Genomic DNA, 7,075 nt, shown 5'->3' with positions numbered 1-7,075 from the left:
CACACACACACACACACACACACACACACACACACACACACACACACACACACAGACTGCACACAGACTGCATGCCATGTACTGAGCCGATGCAGCTCTTTCTTGTTTTAGGTCCCCGGTGACTCAGGACCGGTGTTGTGTCAAATTTTGCACCCCCGTCGTGAAATGCACCCCCTGGCCTGCTGTAAAAAGCACCCCCCCCCCCCCCAAAAAAGATGTTTCTATTAATCCCACCCTCAAGCACTTTGGAGGGTATAGTTGTAGGACTAGTACCAATAACTGGAGCAAGTTTCATGTATGTGACACGTTTATTGTCAGAGATAGCAAGGGGTGCATATCGTGGCAACCAGGCTGTTCATAAAAAGCACCCCCCAAAACAAAAATGTTTCTATTAATCCCACCCTCAAGCACTTGATGTAAAAATAAACAATACATTATAAAGCACAACTACAAGCACAAGTATACAGACAGGACGTCACAATTAAATAAAAACATATATTAAATAAAAAATGAACTGAAAAATAAGTGACGAGTGAATGCAAAATCCAGGATTCCACAACCCGACCATCAAAAAGACAACATCGAATAGCGGACTATACGTTCAAATGCGCGTTCCCGTGTCAAGGGGTGCATTTGACGACGGGGGTGCATCATTTGACACAACACCGGGACCTGTGCTGCCAAAGGCTCCGATATGAATAAAGCCGTCATAATAAAAACAACACACCAGAAACAATATGAGCTCTAAAACGGCAGAACAAATCAAATAGCTCCCCAGCACAGAGACAAAATGAGGAGCGTTAGAGGAGGAGTGGGAGAGACAGTTGTGTGGAGGAGAAATTAGGAAAGAAAACAAGGCCAGGTCCCGGTGTGGTCTCTGTGCGTTTGATGTTTTACTTGTTTTTAGTTGGAGGCTGAGAATCATTCCCTGACAACATCTCTTTATCATCTGACAGCTCCTGGGGGGGAACAATGTGAATTTGTGTGCGTGTGTTTTATTTTTCTGGGGGCAGGCAGTAGTAGAAATAGTGCGCTATAGCGAGAACAGAAAAGACCCCGGAGCACATACATAGCAGAGAAAATCACCTGCTTTGTCTTATAAACCTTTTGCTGACACTCATTTATTTGGTTTCTTCCTGTTTTTATGAATGTGTAAAATCAACTTCCACCTGCAGCCGCACCAGGGAGGCTGGAGGGCAAGGAGACAGACAAGGAAAGGAGGAAAGAAGACATTGAGGACGGGAGAAAAGAGGGAAACAAGGAAAGAGATGATAGGAGACAAAAAGAGGAAGGAGATGACATGGAAAGAGAAATTGGACAGGACTGAAAACAATAAGAGAGGGGAAAGAAATAACAATAGGCAGTTTAGTAAGGAAACGGTAAGGAAAAGAGAGGGGGCAGGGGATGAAAAGAGACGAGGAGGGATGGAAATACTTTTTCCAAAACACTTTATTCACATCTTTAACACATGTATATATACTGCAAATAAAGTGCTTAATTGTGCAACAAATCAACTACTTCAAATAATAAATACAAAAACTACTACAAAATGTAATGTATCTTCAATAACTAAACAGACAATATTTTCATAACACCAACGTTGCTTAAAGTGTGTAGATCACCGATCTGTTGGTAGAAAGGAAAGAGGCAAGAGGAAGAGGAGAGGGGAATCAGAGAAGAGACAGAAGAGAATCTGAAACAAAAAGGAAAAACAAACAGGAATATAAATAAAAGAAAAAGATTTAAAAAATGGTGGAAGGACAAAGTAGGAGAGAAAGATTGAAGGATGGAAAAAAGGAAAGCAGACAGAAAAAAGAGGAATAGGAGACAAAATGACATGAAGAACAGAAAAGTGAAAGGGCAGAGCAGAAAGAAGGAAGAGGAGGTTTACATTGTGAAGGGAGAACTTTGACCTCTCATTCTCCTCCCTCAGTCACTGCTGAGCAACACACACACACACACACACACACACACACACACACACACACACACACACACACACACACACACACACACACACACACACACACACACACACACACACACACACCCCTCAGACAAAGCGTCTGTCTGTCAGTCAGTGAACAGCGGAAAGAGAAGAGGCGGGCTGAGCAGTAAATACTGGTAAACAGCAGTCAGGCAATAAGAAACTGATTCCAATGAAACATTTATTCATAGTGATGACTGCTGCTAATGTCTGCATGAAATGTTTTCATTACCGGGATCATCAGAGAGCTCATTGTGCACTGGAAATATCTGACTTAATGCACTCTGTGTTTAACCTTGGAGAAATATTTAAAGAAGCCCAATCCATCTCCTCCCTCTGTGCTATAGAGCTCCATTAAACATGAAGGAGCTTTATTACCGTCACACTTCTGTGAGATAATCCAACATTTTTCAACAGAAGATTTCCCTTTCTCTCAGTCCCACCGGAATTCATATGACTCTGATTATCACTATCTAAAATACCCAAATCTGCAAGAGATTTGGGTAAAACAAATACTATTAGCTGCTTTGTTAGGCATTTTAATCTGTTGGAAAAATGTAATTATGTTTTTGATATGAAGTGCCATTACAAAAAAAAATTGTTATCAGCATGCCGACGATCGTGAATTATCAACGGGGGAGGGGGGGGGGGGGGGTTGAGGAGCTCGACGCTCGTGAACTGTCAACAGGAGGGCGGGGGGAGCCTCGCTGCGGGGAAGCAGTGTGTGGACCTGTCAGCGCAACTTACATGATGCCGAATTTAACAAACAAATGTAAATAATTGGTTTAAACGGCATAATAATAAGGACGAACGTCCGTTCGGTGATTCTCCAGAACACCCATGTTATGATATTAGGGTCATGCAGAGTGAGATGAGATCGCTGTCCCTTTAACCTGTTAAGCCCGAGAGACCCCGGTACCGGGGCACTGCCGCAACATTTTGCAGGAAACAGTGTCTGAGGGCATGTTCATTTAATAAACTATGAATGTTTTATATCCATGTAACGGGAAGAAACTCATCTAACTGATCATTTTTATTTATTTTTCAAAAAAAAAACACAATGCTAACGCTGAGCCTCTGAATTAGCAACGAGCGAAAAATGCTAACAGATTACTGCACCGAAAATCACTCACAAAACCTTATTATTTATATTCTCTCCACATCCATGACATCGATTCACATCTCGAGGTGACACAGAATCGATGGGTACCCTCATTATCACTCAATTATACGAAATCGCGACGTTATAAACAAAAACAGACATCTAAACATGTGGCGCTAGGTAGCTAAAAATGCTAACATGGTTACCTTGTCTCTGTAGTCTGCTCCAAAGTGGTCTTCAATGGCATTAAAACGATAAAAACGCTGCTGAAGTTAATCCATAGGTTAATCCAATGTGTCTGTGTCCCTTTGAAATGATTTCTGATAATCCATGAGCAATAAAACTGCTTTTCTAGATGTCAGAGCTAGAGTGAAGGTTCACTCTCATGCAAAACTACATGCGCAAAGCCCCCACATTTTTGTTTTACAACGAGTGTGTGTGGGGGAATCCCCCTTCGATTCTATTGGCTCTAACGGTCAGAAAGAGGTGTCAACCATCAAAATCGACCAAGGGGGGCCAGAGATATGGAAAAAAAAACATTTCCACCCAAATCACCTCAGAGGTGGAGTCTTTTTGGCTAAACCTCTCTAAAAAGGTCAAATGTCACTTGTTTTGCATCAATCTTGATACAGGGTACTTATTATATGTTGTACTTTGGATTCCTAAAGCTTTTAGTCTAATAACCCATCATCCAAGGGTAGTTTTTACTATAAGTAAAAAAGAATTTTTGGACGGACACTATAATTTACAGTTTTTTACTATGTAAAATCTGAATTTTCTTTAAAATAAAAAACATCTATATTGTTCTGACTTTTCTACATCCAACTCACAGGTTTATCATTACTTTGAGAAAAAAGATTATTAATTTAACCCTTTTAGAAGGGAAGATATGGTAATTTGTTCTGGGAATGTCATTTTCGAGCCTGAGACCTGAAAAACAGGCTCAGGGCTTAACAGGTTAAAGGTGGGGTACTGTAGGTCATTTTGGAGAAACCGGCTCGAGATCGCTAGAATTTGAAAATACACAGCCGGAAAAAATCTGCCACTTCCTTACAGAGCCCCTCCTCCAACACACACGAACGCGCACATGACCAATGAGGGCACGAGATAAGTTTGTGCACAGATGGAAGGCTGACAGGCAGGTAGGCCATCCAGTTATTTTAGCCGGGCCGGCTAAAATGATTGGTCGTGCTTTTTACAGTACTACGGCTTCCACGGATGACATTTTCGTATGGATTTTTTGTCAAAGCACTTAAGATATTCATTGCTATCAGGATGTTAAGAGCATTCCATGGAATATAACAAAAAGTGTATCTCGAGCCGGTTTCTCAAACTTACCTACCTCACCTTTAAGAGACAGAGAGAGGGGTGTGGCATGTGCATGTGTGTGGATGGTAGAGCGAGAGTGAGCGAGCGTGTGTATGTTTCTGGAAGTGAAACGAGGCAGCAGAAAAACAGAGGTCTGTGATGTATTTTGTGAAACAGAAGAACAACTAAATAAATGCAACGGCCTCCCAAGAAGAGCTCGCCTCTCTCCAGTCATTTAAGCTAAAGTGGGTTATTGAACCTGAAGCTTGTTGCTTCTGCCCTGGGAGACGACAGAGAGTCGTCCCCCCTGTTTCCTCGACTACGGTCTGGGAGCCGACAGGAAAGTTCAACGCACAGATGACCAGTCCGCCCCTTTGTAGCATATTATTTCGATGAGAGATGAGCAGATCGCCACTGGGCTTTCAACTAAAGACACAGCCACGCAAAAACTGCAGCATTTGTACAGCTCCTTATGGGTACTGCAATTTGTGAAGTGCTTTCCTCTGTGGTGAAACGATCAGCCCTGCACCACGGATGAAAGCGGCAGAAAGTCGCCTGGAGTTAAACAGAGCGGGGCTGCATTGCGTGCATGGCTTCCTTCTGCAGGTAACGGGGAGACGCGCTCTGGCGGCGGTCTTGTTCAGGATCCGAAAATAATTTTTTTATATTTTGCACACTTATTCCACTAATTCCTAGTGTGCACGCGTGCCAGGGGTTGCCGACCCCTGCTATAAAGGAATGACATAACGTAGCATTACTTCACGTCACCACCGCTAAGCTAAAGGCGGCTAATGTTCATCGTGATGATATTTTGTATAGTCTAATTTACTCACTCAAAAGCAACCAATGTTTTTATGACACAAGATTCAACATTCACCAGTGGGATATTTACTACCAGATTTATGGAGTAGAACAAAACTTAAAAATGTCGTAAGGTTGTGAAAACCACAGACCAACCAAGATCTAACCAAAAACCCATTAAGAAAAAGATAGACTTTGATAACTTGCAAACCGGAAGTGCTAAAATGCGAATGTAGCAATTCTTTGAAGCACATATTGACACTACTTGCAAATCGCCAGAGGTAAAGCTAACACTACACTTTAAATTAACTACATTTCACATGTATGACTGCACCGCTATGCTAAAGGCGGCTAATGTTCGGTGTGATGGCGTTTAGTAGTCACATTTTATACATAGAATATACATTTATAGCTTGTCAGCTTGTGTTATCCATAAACCTTACTTAAAGGGGACCTATCATGCAAAATGCACTTTTGTACGTCTTTTATACATGAATATGTGTCCCCGGTGTTCCAGGGAACTCACCAAGTGTCAGAAAACACAACCCTCTCTATTTTCCTCCATACCCAAATCTCAAAAAAAGGGCCTGCAACGGATCTGATAAAAACTGATCCAGATTTGAACACTGTCCTGACGTCAGGACGGTGGCGCTACGGCTATTGGGCCAACTCCACCAATCAGGAGGAGACAGCCACGGCCATTGCCGTTTGAAAGCGCTGGAGACGCTGTAGTACATATGCCAGGCCTGTAGGTGGTGCTGTTCTCACAGAATCAGCCCTTGCAAAAACAGGGCGAAAAAAGTGCAAATTGAGCGAAATGAGGCATGGCTAAAATGCATGATCTGTTTGGTATTTTGAAAAAAAGTATAAATATGCCTTATATAGGTATGGTCCTACACTATATTATTAAAATATAGCATGATAGGTCCACTTTAAGGCTTCTAACCAGAAACATATTTTCAAAAAAATGTTGACGTCTTTACGAGCGAACTGTAAAAGATCAGATGCCGACTCATTTCTGGGTTTCATTCCTCCATCACTCTATTGGCTGATTGAAATTCTTTGATGAATCTGATGGATTTCAGTGCCTTGCTCAACGGAAGTAAAAGCATGATAGCTCTAGAATGTATTTTGCAGCTACTTCATCTGTAACAGCATGGCCTCCTCTTCTACATCTGACAAAAAGGGGCACACATACTCAGTTTACAGTGAATGGGCTCAAAAGGCGATGAGCAGTTCCCTCTTACCTCAGAGTCACTCCTCCATCCACCCCCCTGCATTACATTGAATAAGATAGCCAGGTCAGGACCCCCACCCCCAACACCACCTCCTCCTATACCAGCCAATAGCGGAGGTTAATTGAGATCAGCAGGGGAGGGCGGGCGTCTGATTGGCGCGGCCTGAGTGGCGGCCTTTTACCCAGACCCGTTGTTCGTTTTAATTGTTGTGTCGGCCGTTTGTCCTCAGGCGGACAGCCGCCGGCAAGACGAGAAGAGGGATGGACGGGGGGGGGGAGGAGGGGAAGAGAGGAGGGAGTGGACACCGGTGATCTACATTAATATGTACTGAAATAAACAAGCAGAGAAGCCATGCGTTAAATCAACTCAGAGAGGGGGGGCCTTAGGGTGGGAGAGAAATTGAGAAGGAGGATGTGTGTGTGTGTGTGTGTGTGTGTGTGTGTGTGTGTGTGTGTGTGTGTGTGTGTGTGTGTGTGTGTGTGTGTGTGTGTGTGTGTGTGTGTGTGTGTGTGTGTGCTTGGAAAGAAGCGCTCTTGTTATTGTTCTATTACCATGCAGTAGATTTAGACGCACACACGCACACGCTCACACACACCATGTCAGATTTGAGCGTCTGCTTTCTCTCTCCAGTATTTTAGT

Source organism: Trematomus bernacchii, unplaced genomic scaffold (assembly GCF_902827165.1).
Source record: "Trematomus bernacchii unplaced genomic scaffold, fTreBer1.1, whole genome shotgun sequence".
NCBI classification, from domain to species: domain Eukaryota; kingdom Metazoa; phylum Chordata; class Actinopteri; order Perciformes; family Nototheniidae; genus Trematomus; species Trematomus bernacchii.
Note: the sequence above shows the minus strand (reverse complement) of the source record.